At 40.5% G+C, this 19601-nt stretch overlaps 1 protein-coding gene across 7 annotated transcripts in view; it reads left to right on the top strand.

The window, feature by feature from the left end:
* The window catches only part of TRIM2 (tripartite motif containing 2), a 95191-nt gene that overhangs the window by 4862 nt on the left and 70728 nt on the right, over window positions 1-19601 (top strand). The window contains exon 1 of one of the 7 annotated variants that reach the window (XM_048303435.1): window positions 12864-13006. The exons of the other annotated variants lie outside the window; for them this stretch is intronic. The gene's annotated coding sequence lies outside the window, so the exon portion shown is untranslated. Of the gene's footprint in view, window positions 1-12863; window positions 13007-19601 lie in introns of those variants that run through there. 7 annotated transcript variants of the gene reach the window in all.

Genomic DNA, 19601 nt, shown 5'->3' on the forward strand with positions numbered 1-19601 from the left:
TTTACAGAATCTAAACTTCAGTGTTGATTATTTACATGAAAGAGCAGCAGCATGCCACATGACCATCACACTAATTGACTCATGGACAATGTACTATGATTTGAGGTGGACAGTGGGGATCACAATATGGGTGAGATGAGAGTCTCACAGATGAGAGTCTTTCATCTGCATTTGCTATAAGACAAAATTTTCCCATCACTCTGCTCCTTATCCATCTTACAAGTAGATTTCAGGAGCAGTCACATCTGTTAACATCACCTTTTCTGCTATCTTTTGCTTGAATGATATGGTGTAAGGTACACAGTAGGTTTTATACTCATAAACCAGGACTAAACTGCCATCTGAAATCAGTCAGGACAACTCTCTAGTTCACAAAGCCCCATTATAACACACTATTCCATGCTGAAGGTATTTCATGTGTTCAGTTTGTACACTTGTCAGCTCATCTTCCACAAGGCAAGGCTGTAGTGTATGAATACAAGCTATAACTTAACTGGGCAAGGTAACCAACACATCTGAGCCAAATGGCATAGTTATTCTTTCTGGAAATGTATATTGCACAAACTGCTATGATTTCTAAGTGCCATATTTATTTTGAGGTGATAAACCTAGTTGTATATGCAGGAATAAAAAATCTGAAGGATCCCAGAGGGCCAGATCACAGTTGAAAAGATATTGTACCTTGAATTTCCCAGGATTTTTAGATTTCACTTTGAAACTCTACTTTGTGGTATCTCTTTTTGCATTGACACTGCAACTTGTATCACTTCAGTGACATATTAAAAACTAAATTTAAATTTATTCTGACAGTGTCACTGTTGTCCCTTCCATAAAGCAGTTGAAAGGATTTATGCAAATGCAAGCTAACAAACATGAAGGGCTGTTGTACTCCTCAACTGACACTTTTTTTCATACAGGGAATGATGAATAAAAGTCTGAAAGATTATTTGCAAGCATGCAATTAATCATAAATTCAGCTTGATCCGGAAGGATAAAAGAATAGTTTATCAATCTGGTTAGCTAGTACTTTGAAAGGATTTTGCAGAACTCATTAGGTCAGGAATATTAAGATGGGTGCCTCTTTTCTTATGAGACAATAATGTGATTCCCAAGGGGATAAGCTAGAAGGTCAAAGACAAAACAGTTTATCCTCAGGAATGGTATGGATTACTGTTAAGAGCATTCTGAAATCCTGTCCTATCATTCATTTATTTCAAAGCATTCCTAAAAGTAATGGCCTAATTTTAAAGAAAGTAAATCAGAAATAACCAAATCACTAAAGCTTGTTTGTCTTTTAGAAACATGGATTGTCTTAATTTAAAGGCTTCAGTACTTTTGAGTCTCCTTTACCGATTTAGGGGAGCAATCAAAAAAACGTTAAAGACCTTTTCTATTCTGTTCCCCCTCCACTCTTCAATTCAGTGGAAATTCACTCACGCAAGGGCCCTTTCTAAGAAATTACAGAGTTTGCAGACTGATATGGAGCTTCCTCTGTTGAATTCCTTGTAATGAACCAGCTTCCGTTCTTCTTCGGAAATAGGTTCACTGAAATAAGTGGTTTTGGCAGAACGCAGAGAAGTAGATCCTGCTGGATGCCATAGCTAGGTTTTTGAAAGAGGAGGTTGACAACAACTCCCTTGACATTCTGAGCATTGCCCTACTGACACACCTGAAATCCATAGGTTGCCATAGCTTTGTTACAGTATGTGTGGCCCTCAGATTTTAAATTAGTCAGTAGTAATTGCGGTGTAAAAGTAATGCAATGAGGCTGAAAATTGATTCAAGAATTAGGTAACTAATGCCCAACTTGTTGTAGTATGTTTGGAGTTCCCAGGACAATATGCTTACTAACCTTGGGCCAAGACATAGCCATCCTAAAAGTGAATGCAACTCATACTGCATATTCCCATAGCAAAATTTTACCCCCAAATGGGCTTCCAACCATCAGTGTCCCTCCTAGGTGGAATGGCCAAAGTACTCTTTTTCTCTATAAAATTAAGATTGTATGCTATAAAAGGAGAAATGGAGAATTTGTTCAGCTTTTGTTTTTAAGAACATATTGAGAGTTAACATAGGGAAGCTTGTAACATAGATGCCATTGTATAATGGTTATAATGAATAACATGCTATGACATCAAAGGTCTTGTAGGAATCAATAACTACTGATGACAAAATAAGTCATTATTTTCACTGTAATTATCAGGAGACAAGTGATGGTTTGCTTTGGTTCTGACCTTGATTGTTCATGCCCTGAAATAATAATTGCAGTTAATTCCTTCTTTTCCATAAATATTTATTGCTTGTTCAGCATCAGAGAGTATAGGTAGGGGAGGACCATGTAAAAGACTTCTGTTTCTTGGGAAGTATGAGTTTGTCCTTTTGGGGCAACAAAAGGCCTCACCATTGGTTTACACTAATGCTTTTTAAAAATGGTTCTGTCTTTAAAATGTTTTCTGAAAGGTTTTTCTTTGCTTTATTCTTGGAAGATGTGAGGGCAGATAGACACATCTGATTTGCAAGTGCTATGGAGAGCAGAAGGAAGAAAGCTCTTTTTGATGCTCCTTGATCCTTAGCCAGCTAACCCTAGGAGAAATCAGAGCTGATGTTATGATTTATGGAGCTGGGAAAAAAAAGTTTAGATCCTTCAGCAGCAGAGACCCCACACTACTCTGGCCCTATCATCTGGAAAGCATTTTCCTGTAAATATTCTCCCCCTCTCTTTGTCACTAAGGAAAGTTGAGTGTTGTCAGAGCAACAAGTGGTACAACATCACAATGTTATCTGTGCTTCTGGTGAACTGTCTAAATAAAGGTGTTAATAGAGTGCCTTTATAAAGAGATCCCTTCAGCTGATTGCTTTAATCAGGTATGGGGATTAAAAGTAGGTATAGGGCTGCCTATCACACTGGCAGTGCAATTCTCTAGGTCAGTGGGCTGCTGTCTCTGCACAGGACTATTTGTCAGTGGCTCTGTGTACATACCATAGTCCATAGTAGTTTGTTTATCTACCGATTCAGAACAGATGCTCAAATCGCACAACTTCCATGAAGGAGGAATTGACAAAGAGTGCAGCTGGGGTGAGGATGGTACAAGAAACTCCATCTATCATTCTCCAAAAGGCACAATGAATGGCTTAATTGTTGCTGCTAACAATTGTTGGCCATTTTATGTGCTATAGCCAAAGTATGATCGCACTAAGAGCCAACTTGGAGAAATACAGTGACAGGGCAGTCTCTTTGTTCTGTTCACTTGGCATTATTCACTGAATAGATTTCACTGGCTCTATCTGGACCAAGACCTTCCACTATTCCTCACCTGCGAAGCATGCTTCTTGACCACAGGGAGGTCTTGAGCTGGCTAACATAGTTGTAATTAGGAAGGAACAACCCTGACAGTGAGGAAATAGTACAGTATGCAATAAAACCAGCATTATTTCATAGTGGGGAGATTTGTAAGACAGTATGTCTTCTGAGAGAGCTGCCCATGAGAATACTTATCCTCATACCAGGGTTTCCTTCAGTGCCTTGTGAACTTAATCTATTATCTTTCATTGAACTGGATTGGGTGTGTCTGGTTTAATATCTTCCTCTGCTGCAAGGCTTGTATTTAAGGGGTGCTACACAAATGCTAGGAAAGGACAGAAAGCAAGCTGCCTGTATCACAAAAAAATTCATCTCCCAAGTGAGTATGCATTGGGTCATAGTGAAGTTAATGTACATATTCATGTGATGTTAAAAAAGTCATTGTCTGGATTAAAGCCTTTCCCTATTGTTTAGTATTCAGGCTCCTTCTGAAAAGCTGAGGATTTTCATAGTTCTCAAATAAAGACACCTGATTTTTTGTCATGCAAAGCAATCTGATTTTTCTTAATCTTGTTCTCAGAAATTACTCAATTATTTTGGCAGATTTTTTTTAATGAGGCAAACATCTAGTATGAAAAATTTCATACTAACCACTAAAGGCTGTTAATCTATTAACAGCTGAAATAGGGTCACTTAATGGAGGAATATAAAATTACCATGCTTATAGATTATAGTATTAAAATGCACTAAAAATGCACAATTGACAACAAAATTCTGCTTTGGGCAAGTATCATGGCATTCAGTACCTCTGTGTAGCAAGGAGGTTCCTAAGTATGGCTGTAACAAGATTTCTTAGAAAAAAACCCTGAATGGTAATTTTTTTCTGTTGAGGATGGTATAAAATACCTCTGTGGGTTCTTCCTCTTCCAAAAAGTGATATTGGAACTTGCTGTAGAGTCTGAAATTACCGTGGGTGAGGAAGGAAGTGAAAGGAAAAAAGACTGGACTATCTTCAGTTTCATTTTTTGAAATGCTACTGAGAAAGTTTAACTTTTTCCCTCATTCACAAGTTAAACAGATTTTTGAACCTGCAGAATATTTCCTTTTCAGAATGCATATGACCCGTTATTCTGTGTTGTGGACACTAATGTTCTTGAGTCCTCAAGAATATCAAGGGGTTCACATGTGTTTGGTTTTAGGCATCATCATATCTATGGATGCCAGTGGGATGGATTCAAGATAGATTCCTTTCTGGCTGACTTGTGATTTTTGCTGTCTTTCACCTGTCCTTAAAATGACCAAGAAATACAGCTTTAAAATAACTGCATTAATATGAGCAATTGCTGAATTTTGCAATTTTCCATTGCAATAATCATTACCTCCTTCTGTGAGGTCTCTCTCAGCTTGAGCTTGAGTCAGAAAGCAGCCAAGAGCAAACAACAATCCTTTCAGTGCAAGAAGCTTCCTTTAAACGTGCCACACTGCTGACCTTGACAAGCACGCAGAAAAGCACAAGTTGAATGCACACAAACTTTCAAGGCCTGCTGTTCATCCAGACCCTGGGTACTACACAGTATTACCTCACACAGATTTTGTTCCTTGCATGCAAATGTGTGTGTGAGCTATAATTTAATCCATGCTGTAGTCTGGGTCAACACAAAGGCCCTGGTGGAGCATTGTGTTGCAGTCAGGCAGCTCTGGCTGTTTTAACGAATCAGGGGATCCTTGCTCAAGGAATGAGGCAGAATAGTCAGTACTTTTAGAGCGATAAGACGAATGAATGCTGGAAGAAGTGGCGCTTTTTTCATAAAACAATCTCTTAAATAGGAAAAAAAACCCCAGACATGGAACTGATTTCCCATTACTATAAAAATACCATAGTGATGCTGGATGCAGGTTATAGTGATTGTAATTTTGTTTCATGCTACATATCTTCAGGAAACCCTTACTAATTTAGATAGCATTGGCATTGCTTTTGCATATACATTTTTAGAATATACAGTATCTCCAAGTTTCTTTGCTGGCTAGGTAATATTTCAAAAGACTTTAAGTTCCTTCTCCCCAGTTAACATTTGCAAGAAACATATCTAGAAATATTTTGTTAAAAAAAATTTCATTGATTTTATACTCACACTGAAAAAATAATTAAATGTTATATCCTTTATACTTTCATACTAATTACAAGTATGTTCTTATATAGATTTCTCCTTATAATTTATAGTTGCTATATAAACATACAGTCTCATACAAATACTTTCTTATGGAGAATTTGTTTTAAATATGTGTAGAACTCCTAAGAAAAGATATATTTCTGAAGAATTTCATCATTCCATGAATTCCCTTTCTTTTCAAATCAGTGAGCACATATTGAACAGAACTCCATCCTTTCAGTATGCATTAGTTTTGTAGGTTTGTTTGAATTTTGGAGACCATATAGAAATTTGTGGTAGGTACTATCACTCTGAAGTGAGCCATTTGTCTGTAGATTTCTTTGTTGTTGTTCTTATCTTTAATTAGAACCTTTGTACACTCAGTCTGCTGATGTTGTCTGTTATTCATTCTTACCCAGGTTCTTAATATGTGTGATTGACTGAAGAATTATTCTAAGATTATTTTGACCCCCAGTCCAGTTTTCTTAGGCTGCTGTAAAATGGCATGGTGTAATTAAATCCAGACATGGGGGTGGTTTGGTTCTCTTTACATGACAGGTTTAGCCATGTGCTACTTGATTCAAGGGGACTTTTATATTTTAATCAAGTTCTCCTGCATGGCTGAGGTTTGTAGTATCTTTAATGTTAAGGTCTTCTTTCCCTCTCCTGCTGCTCAGAATACCTTTATAATAGGGCTTTGCTTGAGAGCTAGTATGTCCCTGTTTTTACATGGGATAGGTAATCACGAGGACCTTGACTTGAGAGCACCTGGAATTCATTAAAATTCCTCTTACTAGCCTGTTATATGAGGATACCGAAAACTTGGACTGTTGTGTTTGCTTGCAGACTTACACAGTACACACCACCATCTCTTTGGATTTATCAAAATGAATGATTCTGACCTTTTTGTGCCTCTGCAGTTTCAAGCATTTAAATTATTTAGGTGTTTCTGCATGGTTGGTAATGGGCACACTTTGTCTAGGCTTGCTGGGTAGAAAGGGGATGTAAAAGCAAGTTGGGTATAGCATTTTTTTTGGTATCCCACTCACTCCTATTCAGCAAGTAGGCATAAAATGCATCAGTAGTCTCATTCAAGGAGAGGTAAACTCCTGATCCACACTGGGAGAGGGGAGGGACAAGTCACATCTGCACCATTGGGCACAGACCATTCTGGCCATTATTCAGGGGGTGTGTATGTGTGAAGGGAGTTAATTCCTTTTAGTTCCTGGATAAATCCATGGCTGACCTCATTGATGTGACAGTGAAATCAGCGGGAGTTCTCATATGCTTGACAGAAAGGCATGTATTAAAGTGCTTTCTTTGAAACAAGGTCACTGCATTGCTAATCTGAGCATTTTTCCTGTGATGGGCAAATCCCTCTTGGTCTCTGAGCATCCTTTGCTCTTGTTGATGCAGAAATTTGATTCTGTGCCAAGGAAACAAGTGGAATATTTACTGCTGAGTTCATGATGAATAGGTTTCTTATGGGAGCAGGAACTACAGCTATCTTGAAGGCAGTCTTCTAATTAATGCTGTCTGCTTGTTGTATAACAGCAAGGTCTTCACAAAAGAGTTCTTTTGGCAACTTCCCTTGAGATCTTCTGTGTGAGCAAGAACATCTCAACCCACAGAGAAGTGCAAGAAACTGGAGAGGCAATTTCTTTTTCCTTGTGAGCAAGCCCACATTGTAAAGGACATACCTAATAAGGAACTTGTCAGTTCCAAAGATACTGCTGGAAATGTTTATACTGTTTTATAGGAAAGCATTCCTTGGAGACAAGTCTTCTTGTAATTTGAAATTAGGGTGGATGTGTGTGCTGCTGGGTCTGTAGCTCTTTTTTGGCTCTCTTTGTCTGCATACCTGACACTCTGAATGTAGGTGTGCTCCAAAGCCAAAGTATTTGTCCTTCTGAAATATTTTTTTGGACTCTAAACCTAATCAGAGATAAGGGGTGTTTCAGCACTGTTTGCAAAACCCCTCTAGAAGTGCATAAATCAGCCCATAATAACAGTGAAATTCAAATGTTGTGTCTAGATTAATTCACAGAATTTAACTGAGAAATGCCTGTAGTGTAGTAAGCAAGGCTTAAAGTAGCTTATAGCCAGCTTGGATATAGAAGCCAGTTATGGCAGTATGGTGCCCAAGACAGGCTAATTGGCTTTGCTTCTTGACTGAGTTCTCTCCTACTTTAACAGCACATACATTGGATAGCTATTTTAGAGGTAGCTTTGATACTTTTGCTACCTTGCTGTCACAGTTCCATCTAGAAAAACCTTAAGGCTCAAAAATTTTGACTGCCAGACTTCCAGGTGAGATGGGAACTGCAGCCTTTAGTCTGCAAATAAGGTAGAGCACAACTGAGTGGGGAATGAAGGGCATGTGCAAAGAGTAGTTTGTACTTGAAAGGCTTCGTCTGAACTCCGTGGCAATTGAGGCCTGTAAACCATCTCTCACCAGAGCATGGGACGCAAAGAAGCTAGGGAGAAAACTTGCATAGATGGACTTCAAACTTGTATGTTTACTCTGCTTTACAGTGCCAAAGTTAACCTTTACCCACAGTGCATGTATTTTTGGAGGTGCATCTCCTTTTATTAGTGTATTTGTGTTGTGCTTGGAATGAGTGACCTTCGAGATGGTAGGAAATTTTTTAAAAACCCCCTTATCTTGCCGAAGTAGTTATCCTGTTTATTTGCTTTCAAAGGATATATTTCTTAAGTCAATAGTGAAAATAATAACAGTTTGTATGTCTGAAATGTCTTCAGTGAGAGCTTCAAAGAACTGTAAATGTATCCACACAGAACTTCTGTGAAATAGGTAGGACATAATATTGCCACTTTACAAAGGGATATAAAAAATGAAATCACTAGTGTACATCTAACTAGAACACCAGTGATAGTCATGACAGCTGTTGATGTACATCAGCTGTATAACCCGTTTCTTTCTACACAGCTCCTAATGCTGTAATTGTATTTTTAGTTACAGTTACAATTTGATAATACTCTGCTGCTTTTACACTCCTGTGAAGCAGAGAAGCAGGTCTCTGTGTTCAGTGTGGTGTTATTTACACTATTAAGTTGCAGTGGGTATCTGTTTGATCTGATCCTTGGTGTGGCATTACTGATGAGGCTGAAGGAATCATTCTCTCTTGAAGACAGGCAGATTCTGGATGGAAAGCTGGCATATTAGGGGGAGATCCCAGCAGTTGTTCAGCAGTGCAGGAAGGAGTAGCTGTAAGCCTGATCTTTCTGTGTAGAGACCCATGAAAAGAGATGCTGACAGCACTTGTTTCACTTAAGCCATTTGGAGCACAGGGATAGGTCCTATAGTCTGTGTGGCCTCCAGGGGTTAGACATATCCCCAGAGTCTCTTCTGGCATTTGCTACACCTCAGGAGGCACCACCAAAGGGTTAAATAGTTCCACAGAGTGTCACTTGCTCTCTAATTAGGAAGTGGTCCAAGAGCTCAAAGTTCAAAATGCACATGCTCTGAGCTGGGACTAAGTCCAAGTTCCCACTGACTGCAGTCTCATATGTTAGTGTGGTGCATCTGCACACAATCTCTTCCCCTTCCCATTTCTGCCATTTGTTTTCTTTTTTAACAGAAAAATGAGACATTTCAGCTACACAGTTTCACTTCTTTTGTTGCTATCTGAAGTCTTCCATTGCTTGAGCTAGTGTGTTTTCTGGGAATAACTTGTAACCTCCTTTATAACTGAAAGCAGGCCAGTAAAACATGACAAAAATCTTCTCACTCCACTCCATTCTGCAGCATCTGTGGCTTCTTCTGGAGAACCAGGGCAGGTCTCCTCCCAGCAGCAACATAGATACGAACTGGTCAGGCTGAGCCTCAGGGAGCCTGAGGTTCCTTCTTGGCCCCAAAGGGAGATACAAAGAACAGGCAAAATAGCATCCAGCTTAGCTTGTTTTGAGAAGAAAGGGCAGAGTGAGGGTGGGCTGAGGCCACAAAATGGTAAAAAAACAGTTTTCGAAACAAACAATAAATAGTAGAAGCCAGATGCATGGGTGGTAATATAAAAGGGGCAGAGTCAAAATGTCACCCATGGAGCCCGCAAATGAGGGAGTGGGCAAAGTTCTGCTGAATCACAGAATCTAGAATATGCTGAGCTGGAAGGGACTCATCAGCTTTTGGGATCTTGTGTTTAAGAGTGGCATGGGTTTGGGGGTTATGGTTTTAAGTTTCACCCCAGAATAGATGGTAGCTTCTGGGGATGATGGCCATATTTTGCATACGAAAAAGAAGGTAGTGATTTTGGTCTCCACCTTTTTCCCTCTCCATCTTCAGCCACATATGTTTATTGTTTCCCTCCACTGGCTCTTGGGGTGCTTAACATGGCACAGATATGAGTCAGATCATTAACCTGTCTGAAAAACATATCCAGCAAGACACATTTGGTCTGTGAGCTTTCACACTGTTCCTGGAACACATGTGAGAGGAGCAGGCCTGTGCAGCTGGGAATGGTGATAAAGAGAAGGGGATGATGACCTTTTTGGTGAAAGTAGGTTATTAAATCAGCTTGGCCATCACACTTAACTGGTGCCTGGGTTGGTATTGTTGGCAATGCTGGTAACAATTTTCCTGCATCATACAAGGCTTAAGGACAAAGAGGCAGCTTCATCTTTGGCATAAGGGTATGACTGGAGTCACAGGAGTTGTACCCAGGGTGACTTTGTCTAAAGTGTGCCTTTTCAACAAAGTCCACTAAATCAGCTCATTCTTGCTCTCTCTTTTGTTTCTTTATTTGTGGCTACACTGAATTAGCATCTTAAATAAATTTCCATGGGAATCAGAGATGCAATAGCTAGCTTGCTTTCTCTTGTGCATCTACAAACAGTCTTTTCATAGCAGTCTTTTCACAATCTTATGTACAGTGTTTGGGCACTTGATCCATATCCATCAAAGGCTTTTCATGCCTATCCTGTTCCATAAAAAATCTAACAGCGTAAGGTGCATAACTTGCAGTACATAGTTGATGGTAGAAGATTTGTAGCACATATATTTTATATAGATGGATGAAACATCCCTCTTTCTGGAGTGACTTTTTGCCTATTCACATTGTTTCTCCTACTCTCATTCTGATACATTGTTTCTATATTTTGTGACATGTAGATTGTAGAAAAGAAAGAAAATTAGATAATTTGATTTGATGAAGAAGGGCATTCTCCGCATAGAAGACAAGGTAAGAAAAGAGAGCTTTGTAGGAAGAGAGAAAGCTGAAAAGTCAGGCCTTGTGATGAAAAGAGCTGGGGGAGTCGATCAGTAAGAAAGGAGAAACTCTGAAAAGGCCTTGGAGCTCAGGACATAAAAGCATGGCATTCATGGAGGTGTAGGCAATGTGGCTGTGGTATGGAACAAAAGATTACCTCAGTTGCTGAATTTTTTGTGGAAAACAATGCAGGTGCATTGGGAATAAGATCCAGACTCAATAATCAAGATAATTAAAGTAATCAAATACTGTGATCACACTGTCGACCTAGACAGAGATTTACATGTTAAAAATACTAGAAGAGAGCTCTGGTAAAATAATGGTGTTGGTGTGGATAGCACAGACTAAGTAAGAAATCTGGGCAAAAATAGAGGCAGTGTATGTTATGTACTGTGTGGCAGCTAATGGAGCTGTGCAATTGCATCAGAATCTGCGATGTCATTGAAGAACGTGCCTAGTATGTCTCACCGTGAAGAAAAACTTGCAAACGTGACCCCAGCACGTTGTGATGCAGTGCTTTGTGCCAGAACTCTCGTGCAGCCTGTCAGCAGAAGCCGGGGAGCTGCGATATGCCCACCCATCTGAACAAGGTGCTAACTCCAGCATCTGCCTCTGCAGGGAGTTCAGCTCCTTTATCAAAGGAGAGGGGGAGAGAAACGACTTGTGCTAAGACTACACAGAATGTAGTGTGATTGAACTGCTTTAATTTTACCCCAGAAAAGGATCTTAAAATTAGGAGCTGTCAGGGCATTTAATACGACATGCCTAAAGCACAGGGTGAAATATGTGACTGGAGAAAAGCAGAAAGCTGAAAAATACAAATGGATGCTCGTAAATCACTGACATAAGGTGGTACAGGAGCCTGCACAAGCAAATAGTAAAAGCTGGATAGAATATAACAAGAAATAGGGTGCCTTTGGGAGTGCAAGAGAGGGAGGAGTAGATGCTGAGGGAAAAATTAATCAGAAAGATCAGAGTAAAAACAGTGAAAGCCAAAAAGATGGCATGGTTTTTAAGGAGGATTTTAGTTATTTCCAAAGCAAAAAAGCTCAAAGAGCCTGAGGCTTGAAGCACAACGCATGATATTTATGCAGGGAGTTATTATAAAATACTTGATGTGGCAGATTTTGGTGTCAGACAGGCCTCACAGCCAAACTAGAGGCACAAGAAAGTAGGACAGAGCTGGGATGAAATGGGATCAGCAGCTGTAAGCAGGGTATTCAATTAACTAGGAACAATTCAGTTCAAACAACAAAGGAGAGGAACTTGGGCAGACAGGTGGGATCATAAATGGCTGAGGCAAGCTCAGAAGAAGCTTATATTTCAGGGAATATTCACTCCATGCAATACCTCTTTTGTCTCTGTTTTAAGATCAGTAAACTGACAGAGAAGCATTTACTTCTGTGCTACATTACCTTTGCTTGAATGATGGGGGGACAGACAAGGAGGGCACAGTGTGGTGCTGAAGGAAAGGGAGACTTAACACCTCTACTTTTGACAGTAATAACTTGCTAGATCAAATTGGTTGTCTCACAGAACCTTACCCTAAGGTGCCTCTGTTGTGACACTGCTCTTTTGGGGAGATCAGGACCAAAAGAATAAGCAGTTAAGATGGAGGCAAAGAGAAGCAGTCATAGGAGGATCAGTGAAGGTTGAGAGGTCAGGTCAAGAAGGTCAGGGTAAGACATTTGTGACAGAGAAATGAGAAATGCCACTGTCAGCAAATAAAGCAGATCGAGCATGTTAGGAAGGATGAAAATAAGAAAAGGATGGAGAGAATTAAAATTAGAGACTTTGCAAGTGAAACTTCTAGACAGTAAGTATGAACTAAATTTAATTTGGAGGTCTTTTGTTTGTTTGTATGTTTGATTGACCTAAAAGAATCAGTGCATTGGAGATACCTGCAGGCTCCCTAAAAGTGTTTGTATGAATACACAGCAAGTATGTGCTTTTCCTGAAGTGATCTATTGATTTTTGTTTTCCCTTCCACCTTAAGCATTTTAATGCCTAGCAGTAAACCGTCGAGCCCTAGCCCTTCCCAGTCAGTCCTTCTTGTTCCCCTGCTTAAGAATGAAACGCAATATCTTGAACACCCAGAATGCGAAGAAGGAGCTAATCATTGGCTCGCATTGTGGCTGGCAGGGCAGGCCCGCCTCTTTGGCTTGTGCTGACAAGCTGTTTATGTTTGTGCACGGCCACCCTTTAACTCAGCCGCCCGATGGGCCGTAATGGGACCAACTGTCTGAATGCTGCAGGGAACTAAATCTTCTCATCAGAGGCACAGTGAATTTCAGCCTCTGATACTCCCGCCTGGACTCTATGGAACACTAGTAAGTAGCCTTCTGTCTTGTTGTGGCTTTTCTCATAAGACTAAGGGCATGTTTTAGCAAGGCAGGTAGGTGCTGTCATTCAGAGAGGCAGCTATGAAAGCATTTTCCTCTGTCTGAAGTAAAAGAGCAGCTACTTTGTATGCAGTGTCATGACTGCAAGAACCACACAATTTCAATCTCAAATGAGACCTTCCTGAGAGGCAAAAGGGAAGAAGTTAATAAGGACAAAACCCATTTAAACTTAGTAAGTTGTTGGGGTTTATATAGGGGTTTTATTTGTTGGGGTTTTATATATATATATATACACATACACTTCATTTAGTCTGCATCTAGTTCTTATTTTTAGCTGCATTTCCAGTATTTGATCATCCAGGATCATTTCAAACAGCAGCAATTTTTGCAAGGTCATGAATAGTGTGGTTTGGAAAAGTGTGAAATGGCTGGAAATGAGATAGTATAAAATAAGTGCTCTCCAAAAGGCTGATAGGTGCTGTCATATTTGAAGATACATGCCTAGCAGTAGAAAAAGAAAGTTGTGGTCAGAGATTTCAGTCCTCTTTGTTGACTGCTGTTGGGAACTGTTCAAAGCTCCACAGAGCAAAAGACTGCAGAGATGGAATGGTGTGACTTCTTGCATCTTTAGTATGCCCTTTCTGATTTTCAGAATTCGAAATCAAATATTGACTGTTTGGGCAGTATTCTTCAACTTACCCCTGCACTGCATGTATTGATGGAATTTTTAGACTTCCTCTTTTACCATTTATACCAGCAAAGAAAGTCTTAATGTCCCTGTCAGAGCTGGCCACCATGCAGAATGTCAGAACTAGTCTGCTCCTGAAGTTTGGGCAAGTCCGTGTGTAGATCTCATGTGGTAACTGAGGCTCAGCCTGTGAGTTCAAGACACCTGAGGGGGAGAAAGGTGGCTGTCACTGTAAATAAGCATGTTCATTATTCCTCGATTTAAAATCACAGGAAAGTAAGTTTCAATCAGATATTTATTAGCCTTGATTCATGCCAAAAAGAAATTGAAAGCAAATCCAAAGCAAGGCCTGATGCCATGTTCCTTTCAGCTTGTTTAGCTTGCCCCCTGTGGATGTACCCAACAGGGGGATACCCTGGGGGTTGTGCCTTTGTCTCTGCTGTGCTGCTTGTGTTTTGGGGCTGTGCATAGCTTCTGCATAAAGCCCTGAGGCAGTCTGGAAACTTTTGGCTCAACAGTCCTACTCACCTATAGGATCTTAATGACTGCATCATTCAGTGAGTCGTGGATTGTGGAGGGCCAGTCAAGCAATATTATGTTTAGAAAGCAGTGGCAAAGAGACAGCTAGACAGAAACTGTCTAATAAAACTGATCAAATTATAGGCAGCTGTTGTAGTTAATACATTTTAGGTGGGTCTTGATGCTGATGATTGTTAGCTCTGAATCTGAGCTTTCTCTACAGCAGTACAGTGCATGTGTGGTAGTGTATGAATTAAAGCTAATTACAGCAATAAGCTGCTTCTGTGCCAGGCTGTGAATACAAGCCAGAGTGTTTCAGTCAGTTGTGCTAAGCAGCAGATAGATACTAAGCCTTGATTAGTAAAGATGGAAATTAAATTGGTTTTTGTCTATAGATAAGAAAGCAGTATCTCAGTACTTAAATGAAAGCCATGAGATACACCACGCACCTAGGAGCTGTTGCTGTGCCCTTGCAGTATATATTAGGAGTAATCAATATGCTTACCACATTGTCTGTCTCTTGACTAAAGAAAGAAATCCCTTGTGAATCACGAGCTCAGCACAACGTGGCTGGCTCTGAAGGGGCAGATTGTGTCTGTTTGATTTGCATCAGGGTAAACAGGCAGAAAATTAAAATTGATTTTTTTTTTCTCCTGGAGAGATAATTTTAAAGATGTATTTACAGGGCTTGCTAAAACAAGATGCTGAATCAACATCCTTCATAAAAGAACTGCTCTGAACTGAATAAGCTATAATTGCACTTTTTGATTCTGAGATGGTAGGCAGTTTGTGAAAACAAAGTTATTTACTAATACTCATCAACAAAGCTTTCAGATGGTCTGGAAAGCAGAGAAGCATATCATGCTCAATCTACAAAAGAGGGAGATAAAATCTGCAAGGAAGCTGGAAATAGAACTGCTTACTGCAATTCATTTTCTTCCTCTGGTTCTGTAGGTTCACTTGCCAGCACTTTCCTGTGGCTGAGTATTTAGTCTGCAGGCACATTTGTAATATAGCTGTTATTCAGTTGTTCAGAACTTAATGAAAGGTATTAATTTGGGGTTGACTGAAACCCTGATCTCTTACCAATATTTCCCAAATATACTCATGGTTACCAGATTATTAGATCCACTATATTCCCCCTACATTGCCCTTGAGGATGTCAGACCAGCTCCCAGAATTAATCAATATCTTGGGAAAGAGGAACTCTCTGGATTACTGAGAATTTTGAGCTATTTGAGCTGCAATTCATGACACTGGGCATTTGAATTTTTACTGAAAGCAGAAGGCTTTAGGGGTACTTTTTGCCTCAGGGTTTATTATTAGCAGGTGCTCTGCTGATGTGTCCTATATGCTTGACACACATCAGTTAAGGTTATGATAAGGGAGAGCCTGTGAGTGAAATACTGCATGTGCTTCCCTCCCATCAGCTGTTTGAGTCTGACCAGGAAACTGAACCATCAGGTAGCAGGAAAAAGTCTGAGGGTCTGAAAGAAGCAGCGACAGCCTTCTGTAAGGTTTGGATAGATTTCCTTGTAAAATCACTCACTATCAGAACTCAGGTCTCCATAGGGATAAATGCTGAGATTGCCTCCTCAGCCTCTTTGGGTAAGTTGTCCTCTCTCTTAAATCTGAACCCTTGGACTGATATCCTCAGTTTTCACCCATGGCTGTGAAAGCTTTTAAAATCTTTCATTGTGGCTTGTTTTTTTTGTTTTTTCCAGGTCCCTTTTCCTAGGTATTAGATGCTAGGTAAGGGATGTTGTTGCCACTAAAGTGGAACATACTGGTTGGTTCTAAAAAAATGGAAAATGCTAAGCATGCAGCTTTTTCTGTTAAAAAGAGCAGCAGGGCTGTAGTACCCAGATCTCACTCATACATTAAAAGCAGAGGGTCTTCTTCTAATGTGTGCATTTTATTTTGGTGGTGCTACCTGGAGAAGGTACTGCTCTTAGGAAAGGAAAGGACTGCTAGGCAGGTTATGTGCAAAATTCACCCCAGGAGAATAATGAAAGTCTCTCAACCAGGTATTTGCCACAGGTCTCGTTCTGTAGGGTGGCCTGCCTGAAATATAATGGAAAACTTGGGTCAAGACAGAGAGAAAATGGATCACTTCCTACCTTCCCTGCCTGTGGCAGAGAGTGAATGGCAGTGACTAAGTTGTCTTCAGGTCTGTGCTGCCTTTAAATCATCAGTATCTACCAGTTTCCACAGGTTCCTTTGACTCCTCTCCCTCCTGTCTGATATATCTGGCTTCTGTGCTAGCTAGCTATGCTGAAAGAAACAACTTTCAGTGGCATTCCAGCACTCGTGCTGGCTGTGCTCTGCTCTTCTGCTGGGAAGATGTTTCCTTGGACTCCATTGGCAAGCCCTAAACTTTTTACTTACGTACTGGAATTACTGGCTTACAGAACAGGCTCTCTGCATTGCTGCTATGCTTCGATGGTGTGTAAAAGGCACAGTTGTGCAAACTACCTTCTTTTAGGGTACATACAGGATTGGTATATTAATTGTAGCCTCCAGATGGCTCATTCCTCTCTCTAGCTCACCTCTCTTAGGCGAGAAAGCAAATTGTATCCTAGTATGTGCTCAAGTAGGCAGGAAATATTATAGATGCCACTGTTTCTTCATCCATGAAGAAGCTTTTAAATATTTCAGTTTCCTTCTTTTTGCCTGTGTAGTTGCCAAAGGTCTAAGAAAGCAGCAATTTTAGCTTGTAGCATAAAATGTCCCTAATTAAGAGGGTAGCTTGCTGTGTTCTTCTTTGTTGCTGCTGTCTAAAGAAATTATCACGGCTGTCATCAGCCATTTCCTCTTATCACTGCTGGTTCACAGCATGTGAAACTGAGAAGCATTGTATCCACTAAAATTCAAGGAGTGCGCTGCAGTCTCTCTCACGAAATGAAATCATACTGTGGCTTGTTTTCTTCTTGACATCTTTCTTCTTATGCAGCATCTTCAGTTGACACTTCACCTAATGCTCCCTAATGTAATCCCCTAATGTACTGTCAAAAGTTAACGTTTTTTATAGTAATATCCTGGCATGGAATTCTGCAGGTTTTACTCTGGCAAAACTCTTGCTGAAGGCAATAGGGAGGCTGGTTACTTGAGGACTGAAATGGGACTGTGAGAATTACAATCTTTTGTCATATGTGTGGTTTAATTTCTGCATCTGACTGGGATGCTTAACTTCAGTGTGATACTTTTGGTCTTCTTTTCAATTAGTTTTCAAATGAGTAAGAGCAAGTTGATAGGTATTTGATGAGGTTAATATCAACTCCAGCATTGCAGTGGCTGAACTTTCAGCATATTGCAGTTTTCAGACATTGCCTTCATGAGACCATCTGTCTAAAGAAATGCCTCCTTCTCTCTATTTTCCCTGTAATTTTCTCCCGATACCCACTCTTCTCTATCACTTTGAAATCTATGCTGAACACTCATATACACTTTGGGATTCAGAGCTAGATCAAAACATTTCCTTGGAAATGGAAACTGGCTATGGAAAATATAACACTGTCACATCCCAACACACAGATGGGACAGTGTGAGCCAGGGCTAATGTGGCTCTGGCTGCAAAAGAGAGTATGAAAAAGTGGGAAGAGATGTTCATGTGGGTGGAGCAGGGACAGCATCTTTTATATGCATGCAGGTATGTAGATAAGGATATTTTCAGTAGAGAAACCCTTGTTCCCTACCTGCCCCAAAGCTCTGTACAGCTTCACGACTGTCAGCCTTTCACTCTGGCCTGTAGTGCCTCCTAGCCTCAGGCCCCTCATCCTAGTCCAAGTCTCCAGCTCATGCCTGTGTAGGGAGGGCATGTAGCTTCTCCCTGTCATCCGTGCCCCCTGCCTCACTCGCAAAGTTCACAGCCTCTTCATTGTTCTGCCACAACTCTTTTCCTATCCTAGAGCCACCTTTTTTCCCAGGCATCCCATGTCCCATCCTCCTGAACCTCTGTGTTCCATACCATTTAAGATGCTTGTTCTCCCTGTCTCTCAGTCCTTAAGAGCTTCCCCATAGCTCTTCGATTCTTGCTGTAGTCTCCTCCCACTGTCTTCCTCACTGCAGCCCAGTGTTTGCAGTCTGAGAGACAGGGGGCTCTTTGTTCTCTCCTGGAGTCTCAGGTTCTTCAGTGCAAAGGTCTCAACATACTTTCTTTTTCCTCCTTATTGTATTTGAAGGCAGGAAAGTAGGGCAGGTCCAGGGTAAACCAGGCACATACTAGTTTTATTTGTGTGCTGTAAAGGGGGATAGCTCCAGGCAAGGTCAGAGAAAGACTAAGCCAAGAAATATATAAGCATGGTACTTTTGTGGTTTTTTGGTTGGGGTTTTTTTTTTTTTTTTTTTTTTTTTTTTAGAAAACATAGCCTGTTCTATTTTTCTTGGCAAACAAAATGTCCAGTATTCAACAAATATCTTGTGAACCAGCTTCAGGCCCAGAGCTGCTTTTGAACTGTTTGCTGTGATTCTTCATGTGCTCATTTCTTTGTGTTACCAGTCACATGGTAACATTTCTGATTCTTGGATGAATGATGTTTTCAAACAAAAAGAGGGATTTGGACACATTACTTTTGGTTCAGAACTTTTCATGAATGCAGACATATGAAAATGTCTTACATCAGTGTTTCCTGGATACTTGCTTTTAAAAGGAAGCTTACATGAATGGAAGTTTGTGAAAAACAGTAATACCGAGACAGTACAATTTTACAGGAGCCAGGGCTGGTGGTTAATTTCTCAGAGTAGCAAACTATGATTCAGAGCAGCACAGAACAGAAGTGTGAGCCTAGCACAGACTGAGTGTATGCCCACATTTACGGGACATGGTTGCCACAAAAGTATGACTGAAGACCTTGAAGTAGGATTACAGTCAGGAGGAGTGTGGGGCTCACCTGCTGTTTCACAGTATATTTTTATAAGAAGCTTGTGCATTTGGCTGCAGTTGTCTTTCTTCCCCTGCTCCAGTCCATAATGTCTGCAGCACTCAGTGGACCCCTGTGAGCTAATTCACCTCTCTCAAGTTGCAGAAAATGGATGCATTTTTTCACAGGGCAGTTTTCTGTCAGGCAATGAACTGTACCTATTCCCTGGGAGTCCCACAAGTGCCTCAGTGCAAGGTAAGAAGTGTGGGTGTTCACTCAGAGGGGAACAGGGGCCTCTGAAAACAGTCTAATGTTTGTCTTTTGAAATTATGTTCTTCTAACATTTGACCTTCCCTGATGAAAACCACCGGGGCATATGCATTGCATAGTGTTTGTTGACTTGCTGCTTAATGAATATGAAGTATCCAGCCATTAACTCCTGTTCTGTGGACTTCATGGCGGGAAAAAGGAATTACCATTTCATCTCACTTAGAAGGGAAAAGGCTGCTTATGTCTC

This window comes from Corvus hawaiiensis, chromosome 5 (assembly GCF_020740725.1).
Source record: "Corvus hawaiiensis isolate bCorHaw1 chromosome 5, bCorHaw1.pri.cur, whole genome shotgun sequence".
Lineage (NCBI taxonomy): Eukaryota > Metazoa > Chordata > Aves > Passeriformes > Corvidae > Corvus > Corvus hawaiiensis.